At 36.9% G+C, this 22,402-nt stretch overlaps 1 protein-coding gene across 20 annotated transcripts in view; it reads right to left on the bottom strand.

The window, feature by feature from the left end:
• The window catches only part of LOC129771617 (titin-like), a 76,817-nt gene that overhangs the window by 38,569 nt on the left and 15,846 nt on the right, over positions 1-22,402 (bottom strand). Inside the window, exon 1 of one of the 20 annotated variants that reach the window (XM_055775440.1) lies at positions 8,468-8,745. The exons of the other annotated variants lie outside the window; for them this stretch is intronic. The gene's annotated coding sequence lies outside the window, so the exon portion shown is untranslated. Of the gene's footprint in view, positions 1-8,467; positions 8,746-22,402 lie in introns of those variants that run through there. 20 annotated transcript variants of the gene reach the window in all.

Raw genomic sequence — 22,402 nt, 5'->3', positions numbered from 1 at the left:
GTAATTCAGAGAATCACCATCACTTTTTTCATTAATGCATACGAGTACTCCAATTTTCAATGACTCGATGCAGTTTCAATGGCTCGTTTGTCAGCCTCAAATTTATCCAGAGATGCCGATTAATTGACATAAATCCTACACTTGACATAGCATCCAAGGAAATAATCAAATGGTGTTAATTCACACGATCTTGATGGCCAGTTGAGAGGGGCCATTTCGGGATAATTTCGATAAATCCAGCGTAAATGGATTTTGCGTGGCATGTTCCACCAACTTTTTTGAATCAATTTCAGAAATTGTTGACTGATAACATTGGTGTTTACGACGGAAACAGAGCATTTTTGAAAAAGTACAACTCGATGATACCACCATACCAAAATGCCCACAAAACCGTGCGCCTAATGATTCACGAATCACTTTTGCGTTTCATTCACACCAGTAGCGGTAAATTCGATTTTTGACAGAAACGGCAGAAAAATTCAGCATGATATTTTGAATAATGTTCTCTAAGTCGTGAACCAGGGATTTCTAGAAGATCTTTCGGTACGAAATCAATATTTTTCTCTTTGTACCAATCCAAAAATCTCAGATAGATTGGTCCAAAAGAATGATGCACCCTAATGAGACAGTCAGATTTTTGTTGATGTTGCCGGTTTATGTAAAATACAATCAATCCGCAGCTGATTATATTGCATCATTTTCTTTTTGTTAATGTGCTATGGAACGGTAAACTCGAAAGGAGCAACGGAATATTTTAGTCCTGTTAATGGATAGTAATCGACCTTGAAATGGATTTTATCGTCCATAACAACAATAACAGTTTGATGAGCAATTGTATGCAGAGTCTCCATGTAAGAGCTTTGGTCACGGCGTTTTACTTGTTGGTCTGGTGTTTTTTTGGTTGTGTTGGCCCCTTCTATAAATGTAATCTAAAACGTTTTATTATATTTTTGAGGAAAACAAATCGACGTGTTCGACCATATAACCATCGAGACGTTTTGTCGGTGCTTCAATTGATTTATTGCCCTCATGACCTCCGAATCTTCCCGCATTTTCATGCCGCTATCATTCTGCAGTTCTACTCATACTCCTGGAATGATGTCATCCCATGGATCACGATTGATTTAGATATACATTCTGTCAAGTATTTATCGGGGATTTATGTTTTTAACACTACACCACCAACCGGTTATATCGTTTGTTCGCAGAATTTTGTGTTGAAATGTTTTTTTTATTTTTTATAATGTTATGACTTTTCTAAATTCATGTATTGATTATTATTATAAATTATTTTGATCTCCCACTTCCCATTTTTTTTTACTTAAAATATTGCGGACTATTGGGTTGTCTTTCGTAAAATTTGCAGTTGTATTTTACAGTGTAAGTAAATTGTGAATATTTATATTATACTAACTGACCCTGCAAACTTCGTCTTGCCCAAAATGGTTCTTTTGTTATAAATACTTTCAAACATTCACGTTTTCCTACTAAGGGAACGTTTATTGGTCCAATCGCAGAACTGATTGATTTTCAAATTTACCGTTTCAAATTTCCTTTTGCTAAAAGTTTCGTAGTACTGCTACCAGAATTCGTCATTATAATATGAAATTGTTTTCAGCCCCATTTCTCGTTCAAGATTTTTCAATCACTTGCAAATAACATGTTTCTTCCTTACTTGGAATACATATTTAATACAGAAATCATTTCATTTTTTATTCAATTATTCATCATCAAAGACGAAGGGGTATTTTTTTTTTTCAAACAGAAATATCTCTGTTTGGAAAGGTCCTAAAGGAGCGTACTAACAATCAAATGTGAGCTGTTTGATAAGATTAATTGGATTAGATATTGAGTTGGTTTGCAAACAATTGTGTTTGTCTACAAAAAAGTGAAAAGAACGGAAAGAAATCGATTTTTTAATTTCTTCCCGATATTTTTGCCCACTTCATCTACACACACCCAGATAAAAATGTGTTCGTAAAAGTTGAAGCTTCAAAATGATGTACATCTCATCTTCATGCGTTGATTTTTCACAACGTTACAACATATCAATAATCACTTGAAAATTTCGACTTCGTACTGTTTTTTGTGGAGTGTATACAACTTCAAATTAAAATACTATTTTTTTATGCAAATAGATGTATAATATTCGAATAATGTATATATTGTTTTCTGTTAACTGTTTTTCAAACTATTATATTTTAACCGGTTTGGTATTAAAACACCCAAAAATTTTTAGCACATGTTTGGCATCGTGGACGACGCCATTGGTTGTATGGTTAGGGTAACAGCCTCACAACCCGATCGGCCTGGGTTCAATCCCAGCTGGCGTCGTTGGGATTTTCCGAGGCGAAAAATCTCTGGTTACGCCTTCCTTCGGATGGGAAGTGAAAGAACTTGACCCGGCTCATGAGTTGTTGAGTTTGGGTTCCCGGAATAAATCGCCACAGAAAACGACTGCAACAGAAACCACCGCTTATAAAATGTGTAGTAGGCTATAAATATTGTGGCGCGGTATTGTATTTCAAAACAAGAATTAACCGGGCAAACGTATCGCCCCAGGCAAACGTAACGCCCCGGGCAGACGTATACCGTCCGACGCTCGCTAGAGCTCGGTCGGACATTGCTAAAGGATCGTATCCTATGTTTCAAACTAACCGGGCAATCAGTGGATCCCAGGTTTGCGTGCGAGACACCGCCGCTTCCGACGGCGGGTCGGCGGTGGACTCGGATTGCGTCATCTTGGCGGCATGGGCCGCCTCGATTCCTTATCCTCGCCAAATGGGGACTTCGTCCCCATTACATTGTCCTCAGAATAAATTTCGAAAAACGAGAACAAGAGAATAAATTTATAATAGAAATGTGAGGCACATGATGTTTTTCCCGCGCCAAATATTTCTAGCCTACTACACTTTTTCTAAGCGGTTGTTTCTGTTGCAGTTGTTTACTGTGGCGATTTATTCCGGTCACCGTTGAGTTTGATAGTTAGGAACAGATGGAGTCGCCTCCCTGATGTCAGTGATTGGCATGTCATGAAGTGGCGGAAATAGACTGACAAAAAAAATTTTTTTTGGCATCCCGATTTATTTCATTAAATGCGGGCGACTAATTGATCAAATGTCAAGCTGCGGTCTACACTAGAAAATGAATGTAGTATCGAAAGATGAAACAAAGTTTAAACGGAAAGAAAAACATGAATAATACTAATACTTATCCAATGAAAATAATTCTATAGAAATAAATTAATTATCGGTTAAAATAGAATTGATAGGTAAAACATTATTTTATTCAGAGTCTTAAAGCTAAATATCGAAGAATGTTTGAAGAAAATCGTATGTATGTATGTTTTGTTTGTATGTATGATTTATGATTTTTTTTTTCAAGGACACGGAAGTAGAGTGTTCTACTCCCTAATTACAGAGAGGTATAACATCTATCATCAGCGGAAAAAATATGACGTTATTAGAACAATTGAAGGATGAATAAAAAATTTAAAACTCCACTTTCATCGAGCTAATGTACATCGCTAGCAGTCGATCACCATAATAATAAAATTATACGTATTGCCATTTGAATTACCACCTTTTTTATCGTGTTATTCAGATTAGGTATTTGTTTGTAAAATTGAAATAAATGTGCAATTAAAAATGTTATTTGACGTGTTCCACTGATGTTATCAAAATATAGAAGAGATAATAATAAATATGTCAGTTGTGATGCATAGTAAGATACACTATCCAAGATCACCTGGCGGGCACCTTCGAGTAGCTACGCGGGCGACCGGTAGACCGCGGACTACGCCTTGGCCACCCCTGATATGTACGCTATAGCAATATAAGAGCAATATGAGCGAACGAAACAAGATACACATTGAAAATAAACACGCATTAAAACTTTTCGCATACTATACTACATACACGACCCAGACAGAGAAAGATACAGATTCCCGTTTATGCTCTCCTCTTTACTCTTAGGAAACACTTTCCAACTTCATTTTATAATGAGGTGTAATATTATCACGCATCACGCATTTATGCAACAGCATCAGTAGTTATGTGGATAGCGTGGTCACGCGGTTCGATCCCCGTTGACATCGTTTGGACTTTTATTCTGCCAACGATAGTTTGGGTGTAGGTATACAACAACTGTTGGTAGTTCTAGTGTTAAAGAAAATGCTTTATTTGTCATGTAAATTTATATTAGGTTGGGAAAAAAGAAATCCATTATTTTTTAGTGTAATTCAAAACATTATTTAAGATGTTCCGGATTGTCCGATTTGGGTAAAATATACACCGTTTTGTTGTACAATTTGTTGCGATTTCAAAGGCGTTTTTATCAGACAGTAAAGTTATTGCAGTAAACCGGTATTTTGAAGACCTTCAAAAATATCATTCAGGGATGGGATTAATAATTTGAAAAATCGCTGGAACAATGTATTCAACAAGAACGACAACGGATTCCTTTCTAGAACCAAAATCTTTTTTTTTTCTTAGCCTCTTGACCACCAGACGCTTCGTATGTTCGTGAATTGGACTGAGCATGATCCGGATTTCCATCGAAAAAAACATCTTCAGGGATGAGGCTCATTTCTGGCTGAATGACTTCGTCATTAAGCAAAATATGCGTTATTGGTTAGGCAGCAATCCACACGTACTCCATGAGTCACCATTGCATCCCGAAAAAAAAATACAGTTTGGTGCGATTTATCGTCCGGCGGCGTCATTAGTTCGTACTTCTTCCGTGATGATCAAGACTGGCACGTTACTGTGAATGGGAATCGCTACCGTTCAATGATAACCGAATATCTTTGGCTCGAATTGGATGATATGGAATTGGACAATATGTGGTTTCAACAGAACGGCGCCACAAGTCAATCGATTTATTGAAAAACCAAGTTTGGTGAGCGTGTTATCTCACGAAATGGCCCAGTCAACTGGCCACCTCGGTCGTGCGATTTGACGCCGTTAGACTATTCCCTGTGGGGTTACGTCAAGTCTATGGTCTATGTCAACAAGCCAGTCATCAATCGTACTTCGTACGAACGTGAAATTGCAGCAGTATCGACCGATTTATGCTTGAAAACCGTCGAAAATTGGGTTCAGCGTCTGGACTTAATGGCATCAAATATACTTTCACATGAATAAAGAATTTCATTGATATCCAAAACCGTTTTTGTTATAATTTTAAAAAAAACTTTTGTAGCGCTCTTATTGAAAAACCCTTTAGGATAACTTTGTGGAAGCTCTGCTTGCAACGAGAAAAAAAAATCGAGCTGTTGTGCTATTAATAACACAACAATGATCATATCAACTGTCTCCGCTGTCCGGTATGCTGAACAATGGAAGAACAGAAGGAATACTCTTATGCCTAAATAGTTACTACTGTGTAATTTACCATATGTAATGGAACAGAAGGAATACTCTTACGCCTAAAATGGCTACTGGGTAATTCATTATTTATAGAACCCATAAACATGTAAAATATACACGATTTAAACCCGGCTCTGTTACAGCTAAAATGTTAATGAGCCTATATACAGTAATAGGCATAAAAAATCTCATTATACTTTTGTCATTTTCTGGACTATTTTCTTAAAAACTGCTACCGTAATTTCATAGAATTGTATATTAACGATTACAATTTCAAGTAATTAAAAAGTTTTGCCGTTTTTGTCAGATTTTGTTTACGTCCTTACATGACTTCTTTTAATTTGTGCATATATGCGATGGCAAAAATAAAAATCCACTCCAAAAATAATATTAAAATCATTCAAAACCTTTGGGTAACCCCTCGTTTCCACATGTTATAAGAGCTGGAGCGGTGCGATATTATTTACAACCTTACAGTAATTCAGTTGACACGATATAAACAAAGTGTTGTTTACGTTGGCACATAAAAGTCGATTGTTGTTGATCGCTTCGAAAAACTGGCCTATGAAACAGCTTCGTTTTTCAAAAGGACAACGACCCGAAGTATAGTAAATTTTATGAATCGAATCCAGCTAAATGTGATGGAAATGCTATGTTGTTTTTACATAAAGACTCATGCAATTGCTATTTTTACTTAACAAAATTGTTTTTTTTATTCAAACAAAATTGAGAAAATCCTTATCTAATGCTGTCCCTAATACAATGTAAGCAACACTTGGTTTATATCGCTTCAATATCGATTGCTAACAATACCGCACAGCTCTAACTGTCATAACATGAAGAAACGAGGGTTTACTCAGAGGTTTCGAGTGATTTTAATATTATTTTTTTTGGGGTGGTTTTCATTTTTGTCAACGCATATTTGCACACATTAAAGGAGTCATGTAAGAGATTAAACATGTTAGTCATGTAAATCATGTAAGGGAGTAAATAAAATCTAACAAAAAGGGTAATAATAGTTAACAAACAATTCTATAAAATTGCAGTTTTTGATAAGATAGTTTAGAAATTGAGAAAAGTTTCTATACATTGTTATGCCTATCACTGTAAAAAAAATAAACAAAAGGGATAAAATAATAAGAATATATTTTATATTAGGTGGTTCGTCCGATGAGTCTAAAATGGATAAATCTACAGCAGCTGCTAATTCCGATAAGATAGTGAGACTATAGTTTTCCAACCAAAAATACATGCTATTCTAACATTTTTTTGACTAGGAAATATATTCATGCCAATATTTGTATTTTCTCAGATTACCAAGCTGCTCTAAATGCATTGAAAGCATACACATGTCAGTCAAGCCTAGTTTTGGAATGTATTATACCCCTAAAACAACACGCTGCCATTTACGACATTATCATTTATACTTAAGGCCTGGTTACTGTGGCGTAAAAATCTCTCAACAAGAATTAGTTCTTGCTGTAAACTCTTCGGGCCAAAGCCCTTTTGTAAATCATCTATATTAAATATAATCAAAACCCGGGAATTGTCGATTGATGTTAACTGGAGTGCTTCATCAACGTCAAGGCATTTAAAACTACCCCCAAAGCCGGTCTTGACCCGAAGAAAGTCATGCAGATCCACGCCAAATCAGCCGGCCGCTGACCCGACCCTCTTCGATTTTTTTGTTTTTAAATTTGGTACTTATAATGGAAACTATCCAAAATCACAATTTTCATTAACATATGACCAATTTAATCAAATCATATCTCAAAATCCGAGTGTCTGATTAAAATATGATGTTTGACAAAGATTTGTAAAATCAGGGAACTATTTAGGAAAAATTACATTTCAAATGCTCTGTTAAAAATGTCACTCAAAAATTTTATTTAATATTAAAAACGTTTATATCCAAAAACACCCCCTCGATACATTTTTTATTTTTGTAGATTTTTATTGGAAAACCCATCATATTTTAATCGGACATCCGGATTTCAAGTGACGATTTTTCTAAAGCCCCTTTTAAAAAATTAGTCGTGATTTAAAATGGTCATATAATAGTATAAATTGTGATTTTAGATAGATTCATGTAATACATGTAATTTTAGGGTAAACATAAAAAGCAAGTTCTGATTTTTTTTGACTGATTTGGGGTGAAATTGTTTCATGATAAAATATGGTGAAACTAAATTTAAAATATATAGGCGACCTATAAAAATGATCCTTTTTATTTTTACCCTAAAAATCAGGGCGAGCTTTCTGGACAATCCATTAAAAAAAACTGTACGAATATGAAACGATATGTCAATGAAAATCGTACGTGGCGCCCGGATAGATTTGAGAATCCATTGAGCTGGTGAAAAAGGAGAGAGGTTATGGGTTCTGAAATATAGGGGGTGATTGATTGTAGTTTACAATAAATACATAAACGAAAAATGTGAATCACTGAGGCATGAAAAATTTAGTTTGGACTTTCATGAAAATATACTGGACACGGTGTAGATCTCTGTTATTTTTACGTTGAGCAATATTTTCGAAAAATATTTATATATGTATAACAGTGCTAATCGAAACAAAAACTCTCTTAGAGTTCCATTTAACTCTAAGTATTTGAACTTAAAGCTCCAACATGTTGTATTTAGCACCATCATCACCTATTAACCGGCCACGGAAATGAGAAAAGAAACACTCCTCCAGCTTATGGGGAAATTTTAACCTAAGATGTTTAGCAGCATCTACACCATCTGCAACACGGGAACAACAATCAAACCATAGTTTTTACTTCATGTAATTGAGGCGTATGCTCATAAACCGATGCTTCGTGCTTAAACGCTTAAATTAACTCGTTGAACATATTGTAGGGAAAATCAATTCAATTGTTCGCTCCGCTGTAGACATGTAGCGGACATGCATACTGCCGATTCCTAGGCGGCGATAAAATGGTTCGTTTATACGGCTCGTTGACCATTTCTCGGCATGTCTAATCACTCCGCCATCGAACCACGGCTCGTAACACACACCACCTCCTTAGCGGTAAAAACAGTTAGGTATGGGCACGACTTCAATTGTGGTATTGAATTTTCACAAAAATCACTCACTTTTTATATATTTGATGTGCGTGTTTTTTGTAGCTTGAACGATATCAGAAACGTTCAAACAATTATTCTCTTTTGGTTTCACTATAGCTCACTTTGCCAGACACTTTGTTATTATTCCACAGCGTACCGACTAATACAGTCGAAATTTCGTGACATCAATTCACGATTTGCAGCCTCAACTATCACGCAGAGCATCCAATATCACACACGATACGTTTCTTGCAGTGGTTCACTTGACACACGCGCGCCTATGCGGAATGCACTCCTTCACCTCAAAAAGATCGCGGACGATTGAAGACTCATTCTCATCGCATGCTTGTTTTCCTCTCGCACAGTTTCGATATCATTGAAACGGGGGAAACCGGCAAACCAAAAGCCGAAAAGAAAACCTGGCGAAGTCGTCATTACCATCATTACCTTCATCATCATTTTCGCTGCTGCAACGTGGTTTGGATTTGTGACTGGCGGACCAATCGCTCTCTGGAGCCGGGTCGGTGGAAACCCACAGAACCAAATTGATCACTGATGATCGACGATCGATTCGTGCATGTGTGTGGGTTTGTAGTTTACATGCTGCGGTAGTTGAAGTGCTGGAGGCGAACGCTCTAATAGCGGTTTCCTGGTCGTTCCAAATTAGGCAGCATGTTATTCCATCGTTGGACGATCAGTAAATTTCGTAGGGAAAAGAATGTAATCATTGCATTGCTAATAACAAAACAGTGTTAATAAACCAACGAAACAAAAAATAAATGAAATTATTTCACGCAGTTCGTCTAACTCCATCATGAATGCATCATACTTTATAATTAGATAAAAACGGCATGCTTTATAAATCAATGCAACGATGAGTCGATAAGTCGAGCTGTAAAGATAACACGCCATTCGAATGCCGTGCAAAAATATGTGTTCGCAAAATTTTATCACAACACATGTGATTGACGTCCAGTGTGCTAATCTGTTCTTCGGTGTTGTTGATGCGTTCAAAAGTATAAGCATTTTATGCACACAGAAAAAATATATGGCCCCATTCTTAATCTCTCTGAACAAATATTATTTTATATATATGATGGCTAGGCCAGAGCCAGAGATATTCCAATCAATAACATTCTATTGGCATAGCTCAAATATCTAACATATTTACGAACAAAATATATTATTCTGTTATTATTTGTCGTCGAATCTCGAGAGTAGAGTGCCAATGTATGAGAAAAAAGTGACCTTCGAATTTTCGAACGAAACTTCTTGAAAATTGTTGATTCTGGCGAAAAAAAACACCCTAGGCAAAACTATAGCTAAATCGGGCCTCATTTACTAGTGCCGCAAAGACATCAAGGTTTAAGTTTTTCGGAAACCGTACGGTACCACCCATGTAATCGGAGTTTTCACAAAAAAACATTTTTGACGCAAATGTCTTTAAATTACAAATTTTATTAAAAATAAATTACTTTAAATTACGTCGAAATCAACTGCCATCTTGAATTTTTTTTTGTCAAAAATCTCGACTCTCTTGGACTCATTTTTTCGGAATACGAGGCAGATCGCATGGTTCAGTGTGTAAATGGAAATGGTCATCTCGGTTTTTCATACGTAATTTCCTGCTAAATTGTTGATTCCCGCGAAAAACACCATATGCAAAATTTCAACGCATCGGACTTTATTTACAAGTGTCACACGACGTCAATGTCCGAGTTAAATGTTGAGTTAAAAACCAAAAAATCACCTATGACATGAAATGGGGATTCAAAGAAAATATTCCAAATGCCTTAAAAATTGCATGAACGTCGAGATTTACTGTTTGTTCGATTTTTTTTAATCAATAATTGATTTTTTGGCACTCGGTAATTTTTTCGTCTGAAAGTCGATTTTTGGCAAAAATATTTTTTTGAGATAACAGTAAATCTCAATGCAATTTTAAGACATTTGACATCAAACTATTCTTTTAAGAATCCTGATTTTAAGAATTTTCTTTTTTTTTCCTTTTCATTTATCAAAATAAATCTCCCATTACCCAAATCGTTTCCGTTATATGATTCGATGCAGCAAACTCTTCGATTAATGAATTTCCAGCAGGAGTTCAATTTCCCATGCGAACCCATTTACTCAAATCATGTGTTCCTCACCTTTCTTTCTACGTTCGTTAACATTTTGTCAATTATAGCCAAACACTTCCAACAATTGTAATTGAATTTGAGGAGATTCTTTGTACAATAAAGCACCCCCATTTTCCGTAACCATCCCATTCCGTAAGCCTTGTCTCTCATATCTAAATCACCAGTGTTCAACAGGTTGCCGCAACGTTCACAGTTGTCATGAGATGCTGCCTGTTCACCGTGAGCTTCAACAGCAATCCGATAAGTATGAACAATCAGTACAATGGTTTTTTTTTTATCTCATTTATTTATTTATTAGGCTCATTAGCATTTTTAGCTGTAACAGAGCCGGGTTTTAATCGTGTACATGTACATATGTTTATGTTTCTATAAATTGTAAATTAACAAACAGTCGTTAGTAGTAGCCATTTAGGCGTTGTGTTTATTCTGTTCCATTACATTATGGTAAATTACACAGTAGTAGCCATTTAGACGTAAGGGTATTCTTTCTGTTCATACATTGTTCAGCAGACCGGACAGCGGAGACAGTTGATATTGATCATTGTTGAGTTATTTATAGAACAGCAGCCCGATGTTTCTTGCAGAGCAGAGCAGTTGTATGGATGAATCGATCTTATTTCGACCGTGGATCGATTTCCATCGCTGATGATGGTTGCGTGGACGTAGTTATTCTATAACAACACAAAGATGGTCAATTTGAGGGCCCTGAGTTTGAACTCACGATCGATCGCTTGGTAAGCGAACGCGTAACCAAGTGGCTACGAAGGCCCCCAGTACAATGGTTTGAAATTTTTTTAATTGTTATATCGCTTTTGAGCAAGTAATCATTGATACGCTGCAAGAATAAATCTAAATATATCCGTGTAAACCGTTTTCATTTTAGATATTAGGCAATCCGTGATAACAGCTCTTCTACCACCTCTAAATAGTCCAAAATTCTTTGCGGATTTTCTCATTGCAGACTCTTTATGTTTCACTAGCTCGATTTCTACATATTCCAGCGGAAATTTATGCGATTCAACTAACAGGTTGCACCATCCTGAATTAGGGTTTTGTAAAAACCGGTTTCTGACATATTTTTGACGTAGGACTACGTTTAACTGGAAGATAAGCGGAGTAAAATAACTTCGATCAACAAAAAATGTGCAGATTGAGGATGCGAGGTCACTTCTTCAACATCAGCATCGTCAACGTTCACACACTCTAGGCACCACCGATGACGATGAAGAAGAATTGTACGGGCAGCTAGAGCGTGATTATGATCGCTGCCCAAAACACTTACGACGACTGCAGTAACCGAACGTTGCTGTAATATACGCGCAGCGTCTTGAACCTCATAACATAGTTTCTTCGAGATGGGAGTGAGCGAAGGGAAGAAAAAAAAAACTGCGTAGCGTAGATAGATGAACTACATGTGGAAGATTGAAAATAGCAATAAGCAGCACAGCAGAGACCGTCATCAGGTATAAACAACATGGAACGATACAGACTGATGCGAAGACAGCAAATACATCTTTTTCGGGAAAAGCGCCGCCTGGCAGAGAATGAGTTTGAGGAGATGGAGCTGCTTTATCGTTCTCGAGAATAGCGGAAGTTCTTCAAGAAACTAAACTCCAAGCACAATAGATTCGTGCCGCGGACCGAAATGTGCAGGAACAAGGAAGGAGGCATCTTGACGAACGAACGCGAGGCGATCGAAAGGTGGAGGCAGCACTACGATGGACACACCGGTCAAAAATTGGTCGAAACAAATTTGGCATTTTTTCAATATCCCTCTTTTTGTTTCTTCGCGTGAAGAATTTTAACTCTTTTTCCTAATTTGGTTCTCGTATATTCTCCTCCTCCCTTGATCTTATCTTCAAAAGGACTTATATTGATGATTCACCACAATTTTCGTAGCTAACTCTCCAATTTATAATTTCTAATTTTATTTTCAATTTTCTTTCTTTACTGCTTTTTGCTGGCGTCTTTGTTTGAATTATCATTTGAATTCCCGTTCTGTGCATTTTCTTTCAACTCATACAGTGAACCAAATTTTAAAAAGTGCAACATTTGGTTCAGTCAGAGTGAACCATGTACGTATAGGGAGCCAAATAAGTGCCTTTTTTGGAATGATACTTCTTACAATTGTCATACATCAACGTATTGCCAGAGAGTAGCTAACATTTCTGAGAACAATATTGCACAAAAAATTAAATGCTTTGAAAATTGCAGAGCACTGAACTTCAAGCTCGTTTTTCTCGAAATCATAAAAATGTCACATGGTCCGGTCTGACTTAACACCGACCAGTTCATCGTTGTTGAAATCGTGGCGAGAGGATTCTTTCCATGAATCGAGAGTCCAAGCTGCTTCTTAGTTTCCGATGCATTGAACTTTTCAATGTTGGTCTACTTGTTACTCTTACTTCTAGTTACCATAACGAGACGTTATTGCGTTTTGGATATAGCTGGGTCATCATAAATATTAACGTTAGTATGCAACATTTCAAGCGACATCAATTATAGGCATTTAAGTATAAATACTTGTGAATTTGGTGATCACATGTCAATATCAAGCGAATTGCTTTATCCTGAGAAATGAATCATTGAATTAGTAGATTTGTGGATTTCAGATTATTTTTAACGACCTTTGTTACATAAGATCGAGAATCATTACGAATAAGAACAACTCTATCATGTGTATACTTGTAATTAGGCCGAGAGTTTTTTTTCCCACCAGTTATCGAACCATGAATGTTCAGGCTTATTTTTTTTTGTTCCCCCTTCTGAGGTAGTCTCATTCCAACGCATACAATGTTTTTTTGCAATTAGACCAACTATCTACAAGTGAAAAATCACCTAAATACCCCAAGGCTCCGTTTGATCCTTCTGTTTCAATTGCTTAGTTTTTGAATCATTCCCAGATCTCTCAGTTGTGCAGAAGTTACCTTATAAGTAGGGTAACACGGGGTGAGTTGGACATACGGGGTGATTTAGACCACCCCTTTACCTCAAACGTACGGCTCAACTTGGATTTTTTATTATTGTTGAACCGTATGTCACTAACGTAAAAAAATTCGACAGGTGGAAGGAAACGGTAGCATAAACACAACAAGCACTTCATTGTCAAAAAAATGTGAATTTTCCGATCGTGGTTTTGAGGTTTTTCCCGCTGATTAAACAAACTTTTCGTGTATTGTGCAGTAAAGTTCTGTTTGTCTACAGGAGAGGAATAATTTGATGCAGCGAAACTGTAAGTTTCATAACAATAAATGAAATTAATTGCATTTTAATTTTTACATGTTGTGTGGGGTGACATGGACACGTTTCTGTGGGGTGAATTGGTCCTACAGGTTTGAGACTTTTCTTTGGTCTATTTGATTCCAGATTCCACCGAATTACTAAAACAGGATGGACAGACAACGTTGGAAGAAGGATGAGCTTGAAAAAGCAACACAGGCCATCAAGAACGGATTTTCTTTGACCTAGCATCGAAAGTGTTTGAAAATACTCGAACAACAGTCAAAAGATCCATGCAGAATTCGAGATGGTCTCAATCCAATTTTTCTGGTCTGGAATCTGGCCAAGACACCTGGTATCGATTCCAGAACATTGTTACTGATTGTAATATTATGTTGTATTACTTTACATAAACATAAGTATGTTTTTATCGATGAAACACACACTGGACCAAATCACCCCACAGACGGTCCAAATTACCCTGCATCAAATTTTAATGTCCAAAAATCATCTTTTTTATTTTATGATATATTTGGTAATTTGAATCTTGATATAATGATTAAACATTATTGATTGAGAGAAAACAAGTGTAGCTCAATATACAATGTGACATTTTTTATTTAGACCGTATCGGTTTGGAAATATTAGTCGATTTGCTTAGGTGGTCCAAATTTCCCCCATTTTCCCTAATTTTCTAGTGTTTGACTTTGTTGTTACTCGAGTAATGTCTCAAGAGCTCTTTCTTTGATTTTCTTTGTTGATTGTCAACACTCAACAAACACTCGATGGGTTGCACTTTCTTCTCCAATTAAAGTGAAAAATTAGAACCTCTCGCGAACACTGCTCTATACAAAAAATACAGCAGTTCGTACATGTTCATTTATTCCAAGACAATGAACATTACTGATCAAATAAAATCTAAAAATCTATCTAACCGGCGTTCCCACGGGGAAAACTAAAGCCACAACACTAGAGATTGAATGGAGTCAAAGTGGTATAAAACTCGAAAATGTTCAAAGACAGCTGACCAATACTTTCAAACCAATTTTCTCTGTGCTAAAGTACCTGCATTTTTTTCACTTCGATTGTCAGCGATTCGGCTATGGAACGACGAAACAACTTCAAAAAAAATCATCACACCACCAAATGCATGTTGAAAAACAAACGAAAAAGCAAACCGTCAGCTGTACATAAAATGAGGAAACCATGCAATTGTAAAACACCGGTGTACAAAGATCAGCGAAGGCAAAATTTAGCGTGCAGCACCGATTGCCAATTTTTCCATTTCTCCGCATACCGCGGATGATTGCGTCCGCCTTTCGACGATTTCAGTTGTCTGGAAGACTTCGTTTTGTCTTGCTGGTTTCTTTTCTTTTAAACAGTTTTCATTCAGGTTGTACGAATGGGTCATAAAGTGGATGAACTTTAAAAGCAACACAACACTTGTTTCTCCAGAATCGTTCAGGATCCGGTCAAAAATCGGATATCTGTTCTATTATCGAAACTCCACCACTAAACGCACCACAAATGCTAACAATCAATGAAGATAATATTTTCTTGTTCTCTCGTTTACAGTGGGCATGCGCAGATCGGAAATTTCGGTTGATCTCAAGAAAGTGGTAATTACACTCAACACCACAAGAAGTTGAATATTAATTGGATTGCCATAATGGAAATATGAATAAGCATTTACTGCCGAAAAAAAATGATTTCTATCGGATCATTGCTTGCTGACGACTCATCTGACGGAAACTTATGGTAGCTATAATCTTCAATTTCCACCTTGCAGAGGTTTGCCGGTGTTAATGATGGCAGAAGCCGAAAAACACATGGTCCAGTGGTTGTGTCCGTTGGACCGTTCATCGTAAATTGCTATTACTATTGCGTCTTTATACATTTGACATAAGCGATCGATGATTGAATAACATAGTTACCAAATCAACCTTTCACGTATTTACAATATTTGTGCCGGTAAAGGTTGCCACTTTCGAGTGCTTAACAACGTCAGCGGCAATCAAAACTTGTTAGAGTTTTGGATTCGATTCCTAATCGACTCGAGAGAACTTTCGTTGGGCATCGAAATCTCAACTGAATAGGTACAAAAAATAAGGAAAGGTATATTTTGACGAACTAATGAAATGAATTTGAAGAGCAAATTACACGCAATGTTCTGATTGTATCAAGTTTTTCACGATGATTGAAGAAGATGAGGGATAAGTTATATACACCCAGGTTTTTTTAACGCGGTGTTTTTTTTTTGCGTGGTTTTTTTTACGAGTTTTTTTTACGCGGATTTTCCAATTAACGCGGTTTTTTTTACGAGGTACGTCCCCCGCGTAAAAAAAACCTGGGTGTAATAATATGTTCCCTCTTAAATGAAGCCAACTCAACTCTATATAAACGGCCCTTTTAGATTTTCAGCTGCTATAATTTTCATGTTATTTTATCATTTTAACGATGTCAAAAAGAAACTAGTAAAAACCATTTGATGATGTAATGTCCAATCCATTTTTCTCTGATTCATTTTTCCTTTCATTTTCGGACCCATTCGAACCGAACTTTCGCCTCGTCGTACACACAGTGGTGTATCGGAGATTTCGTCGGCATAACCACCATAAAAAAAGTGGAAAACAGTCGTACCGCTTTCCCTCCACCCGATCCCGGACCACTTAACAAAAAAAACGCGACACGTACCGATAGAGTTGTGACGTGAGAAGCTAATTTTAAGAGCATTTTTCTTGATACCTTGAAAGATGTCTGTCTGATATGTTCGCCAACGTGGATGGGTCATTTTAACCGGCACATTGCAGTGGGTGAGTAGGCTCAACGTGCTCTTTGACTGTGCATAATCCTGTGAACATGATGAACTTGAATTACTGTGCTGCTATACGCGCGAAGGTCACAGTCAAGCGCAAACGATGCGTGTGGAAAAGATGCGAACATTGCTCCCTCGATGGGAACTATCTGCATGATACCCCCGTGTTGATATTTCGCGGTTTATATTTTGTTTTGTATACTATTGGGTTGTCCGGGAAATTGCGACTGTCGCTGATGATAACCAAATCGTGACACCGATCAGGAATAATCCTCGGTACACGACACGTGGGTTAGCCACCGTTTATGAGTATCTAGTGAAGCTCAGTGAAATAAATCGCAACGGTTCCACCTAATTTGACTGAAAAACATTCAATGGATCGCATAACCATCGCCAACAAGTGGCTGGACGAAAACACATAGTTTCTGAAGCAAATCATGACAGATAAATAAAGATGGACCATTTACAACAAAGTTAAGCGAAACAAATCTTCACTAAGTGCACAAATCTGTTTATTCTCCCGATTTTGCGCCAGCGGTTATTATTTGTTGATTCGAAAATAATTTTTATGTGAAAATATAAAACCATTTCCATGTAATAGAAAAAATAATACATTATATTTTCACAAATATCGGCGATATGCTTCAAATAATACTTCTGTTTGGCCTTTAACAGCCTTAAGAGAGTATTCTAGTGGTATTTTGTTCGGATTCATAGACTAGAATACCCCCTTAACTGGTTTGTTCTTGCTATTCTGAATTTTATTCTTTCAGAAAATTTTCAGAAAGAATTATCGCAAATCATTTCTAACACTGGCGTTCCGTCATCATAACTTATTCATTCACATTTTTTGGTTTAGCTTGGTCAGTACTTTCATAGTCTCTAGTAATTTTCGTCACCTCACCATGGTGAAGATTGACGGCAGAGTCAGACCGCAACATCCTGCGTGAAAATTTCGAGGTCTTCCTCATCAAGACTTGCCTTGAAGAGTGCTTCGTTTTTTAGCAGGATAACGATCCGAAGCACACGGCCAAGGTAACAGAGTCATTCTTCCGGTTGTAAAAATCCCTCTGATTTGCCCCACAATGCCCGTATCTTAAGCCTATTGAAAACCTGTGGCCCATCTTCAACGCTAGGGTCGATAAAACCGGTCTAATAATTAAAAACAATTGTTTTGAAACCCTGGAGCGTGAGTACAACATGAATGAAATTCAAAAAGAACATGATAAATGAGATTTTACTTTTTATTTCAACCAAAACAAACAAAAGAAATAAAAAATGTGGGTGGGCACTTCACCCAAGATCTTTGATTCTCGAGATAAACCCACTTTCAATCGCCCGTCGCAATCCAATGGAGAAATAAATTTCTCGTGTACCTGCCCTGCATAACGAATGTAATTTTTCCGTTTTCCTTATGTGGAACTTATTTTCCGATCTTCTGAATATTTCCTATTGTTGTGCTCGCAGAACAATATATGCTCGAGATAAGCGCAGCTGTCATCCTTAGTGAAGAAAGTTTTGCTACTGGCAAACGAAACCAAATCACTGACAAAACTCCAGAACATTTATTTTCTTGGTGAGCTAACAATAGCATAGCTTGATGATTCCCCACACAATTGTGTAGCTCAAAACATTAATGCAATGGCGTCAGTTTTATGCAATGATTGCGATGCCAGAGACATCAGCGAATGAGTAATTTGGTCACGTGCACAGCTCAGTTCGAAACGAAGACATGTGATGGCGCAAAACAGGGAAAAACAAGCGATGTTCATTGTTTCTTATCTAGAACGATACTGAAAGTTTGTCTTCCCTTCCATTTCATGATGAATTAAAGAGACCTTAAACTTCTTCAGTTCATTCGTCTCTAGCCTTCAAAAAGACCCTTGAAAAACTCTACTCTTTCCTGCTATTACTCCTCCGACCCCATTACGGTCCCCCCATTACGGCGGTCTCCTCACGAAGAATGAAGTTTGCCTCAGCAAGATTCACTGTTTATACTCTAGACAAATATTCCCCTTCGTTCTTCTTCTTTTCCTTTGTTCACGGAGACTTTACATCTTACAATTCCCCCTTCGTTGCTCGTCGATAAGTTGCTCGTTATTGACAGCTCTGTTCGGGAAAGCACATAAATGGACAAAGGAAATGTATGAGGAAATGAGAATGCTTCCAATTTTCATCAATTTAAACCATATACAGACTATGGGATTGTAATGTATAGCATATCAAACAAATCTTAGGGAATTTCCGATTCGTTTTGTATGTCAATCGCCAGAATCCGTTCACGACAAAAATAGTTATTAACGTTAACTTTATTTCATAAAAACGTGACCTGTTTTCTGATTTGGCACCCTTCATGAAAGACGTAGTTCTACGTCAAAATGCCATCCGGTCTTAGCGTGAAAACACATTGGGCGGTTCTCCCGCATGGTTGTCGCAATGGCGATCCGCAGCGAAGGCTTGATGTAAAACACATACAGCGGTCTTTCGATGGTTTCACTAGATGTTATTATTATACAATTACACGCATCACAAATATATTTTTGGAATTTAGGAATCGCGAGGAACAACTTGATCCAAACGTCAACATTCTCGTTTTATGAATTATTTTGTTTCATTAGAGGCAGTATACTTTGTTCATTAATTTTGAAAAAAAAAATCACAACACTGTGAACAATCCACGTTTGATAACACATGAAAACAAAAACATTGGGCTCGTCTGGTAGAGCTGATGCTAGTATTCACAATTACTCTCAAAAAACAGGCGCGGCTTTCGATCGAGCCACCGCAGCGACTTTGATCCGCACCATAGCCGGACCGCTGTATGTGGTTTGTCTCATTCACATTCCATTAGAGACCAGCAGCTTGCCAGTGCGAAAGAGTATTGTGACAATCAACTATTAAACAACTATAATCAATCATTTTAGTGTATCGCATTACCCTCAATTATGTATGCCCATTTTAGCGTGAGTATAGGTGAAACGTCATGATAAATAACAAAAAAAAACTTTCTAGATGGCGAAGAGCACCGATTTATTATTTTGCTTACTAGAAATTTAGTGCCATAAAGAATATCATAGAAATACAGCATATATCATTATTGTTGGAAATAAAACAAAACATCGCACTGTCTCTTTATAGCAATTTATTTATACGAATTTTCAATTAATGTTAACGGCAATGTATTGCTTTAAGCTGCAAGTTTGTAGATACAATCATTTATGAAATTTCAATTTGAATAGATAATAACTCACATTTCAACAGTGCTTTCAGTATTTCTCTACGTTCTAATTTCTTTGCCAGAAATACCTCCACTCGATTCAATGGTTTATTCCTTTCTGAGCTGTTAGTAAAAATTAACATATTCCATGATTACACGGGAAACCATGGTCATGGTTACGGTCGCGTATTTACTGCCTACTGCCTGATAGAATTTTTATTATCGGTAGGTAGGGTTTCAGGCGTTGCATCTGTGGCAACAATTATGAAATTAATAGGAAGCTCCCTAAAAATCAACGTTATTGTAGAAACATCCTAAAGATCGATGCCAACAAAATGAAATGATTCAATGTTGTATACATTATGTTTGATTGTACTCCATGCTTAAGGTCTTACCCCGACGTCCCCTACCTCTCCAACACACCATAGCTGGACCGGTGTGTGTGGTTTGTCTCATTCGTCGCAGCTTGTCAGTGCTTGTCAGAGAGAGAAATACGTCTAGTGTATTTTAAGCTAAGAGATAACTGATTGAGGTCCGTGTTCTTAGGGGCCGACATTGAGCTTTTCTTTAGAAAAACGTTATTCACTGGGACTGCCAGTTACTAAATAAGAAAATAAAAAATAACATGGTTTGTTTTCGGATGTTTTACGATATGTGACTACATTCTAGTCGAATTTCTCACTATTTTTTTATACAATTTTTTTTGGGAGCGGGGACCGACACTGATATTGTTCAAATACTCTTGATGTGGACTAAATGGAAAGCGCAGCAATAACAATCTGGGGTTCAACGTATTGATGATATTACAACATTCATATGGTAAATGATCTTGGTTGGTCCAATTTGGGGTGTTTTTACGCAACTAGTAAATGCAAATCGATTTTTCTTCATGAAAATCACACATAATCGATACCAGTTTGGGTTTGTTGAAAAGCCCCAAGTCTCTAGTTGCTAATACTACCATAAGGTGTTGAAATTATTCAAATTTTTATGTTTTTTAACGATTTTCCTTAAAGAAGAATTATGATCATGGTTTGATCACCTCTGATCATGGTTTGCCCAAAAAAATTATCATGGTTTGTCTGGTTTTAGAAATCTCCATTTTTGAATGAAAACATTCGAATTCACAATTAGATGTTGCATTTATCATTGCTTGAGTTTACTGTCATCATATTGATTCATTCATAATTTAGGCTTTCTTCAGAATATTGCCTTTTCTTGGGCATTTTAGAAGTGTTCACCTCAACACAATCAACACAGAAAAACCATACTTCTGCTATGCGCGAAGCACACCATAAACAAACATAAACAAACTGCAGCGCGCCAAGCGGTTGCCATAGAAATCATGTGGACAAAACAACATTATTGAATTGGACAACTCATGATCAGAATTGAGTTCATCAAAATGCGTTAATTTAATGGTTTAGCTATGTAAATCCGATACAAATGGTGAGCAAGCATGATGTTTACAATATTTATAAGTGTTGTAATCCAGAAAAGGTCTGAATACGTGCCAAATAATCATCTGGTGATCGATTAAAAGTTAGCTCGAATGAGGGGCGCATTGACACAAATAGAAGGTGTATTTTATAATCCTTTAAAACATGTGATTTAGTAAAAATATACTATCAAACTACTATAAATCATGTAAAAGACAATTTCATTTATATGTTTCGAAACATTCGAAGGCCTTATTTGACACAGGAGCGCTGAATTAGAGCATTAAAAAAAGTGGGCAAACCATGATCATATTTTCGACTGGACAAACCAAGATCATTTACCCTATTCAGGTTTAAGAATTTTAAACACAACACTATTTACTCTTTCTTTGAAGACGATGATGGCAAGTTATTACGAAATTAATATGTCCTTTTTGCATGATCGAAAGCGAAGTTGTGTGAATTCCGTAGGTATACGTATTCAAAGACTACGATTTGATACTCCATCCTCCATATCAGAGCCGTAACTTTTCATTTCATGTAAAAAATAAATCATCGTTTAAATATTCTCTACTTTTCTCATGTTCAGACTCGTGAACTTGAAGAAATCGTCATTCCTGTCTCCCACCTGCTACTCATGTCGCTTCTGAAAATCCACCCACTATGACCACAGTCGTAAAAATCTTGATTTTCTGTTCTCAAGGTCACGTATCAACGTATCTAACGCCCCAACTCTTCAATTTTCGAAAAGTAATAACGTTTAACGTCATTCAACGCTGAAAACAGACACCAGTGAGTATGTATAATGCGAGCGCGACGAAAAGATATTTTAGTCAGACGCTACCCGTTTGAAAATAGACATACGCCAACAAAGTCGCGATACGTTTCCCATGTCGTCTATGATTCGGGCGCCTCGCCGAAAAATGGCTTAAATGTAACAGAAACGACAGATGGTCTTCGAATCAAAACCGATCCTCAAACGAAAGGGAGAAAAGGTTAAACTGCTAACGGTGTGTAATCCACATTACGTTGATGCTACTAATTGGGGTGGTTAATTAAACCTTTAATTGCAAGTTGTACAACTTGCACTGTGCAGTCGTTACAGCTCCCTCCAATCAGTGTGCACATTCCAGC

The sequence above is a fragment of the Toxorhynchites rutilus genome, chromosome 2 (assembly GCF_029784135.1).
Source record: "Toxorhynchites rutilus septentrionalis strain SRP chromosome 2, ASM2978413v1, whole genome shotgun sequence".
NCBI lineage: Eukaryota > Metazoa > Arthropoda > Insecta > Diptera > Culicidae > Toxorhynchites > Toxorhynchites rutilus.
Note: the sequence above shows the minus strand (reverse complement) of the source record. Positions and strands in the feature narration are given on the sequence as shown.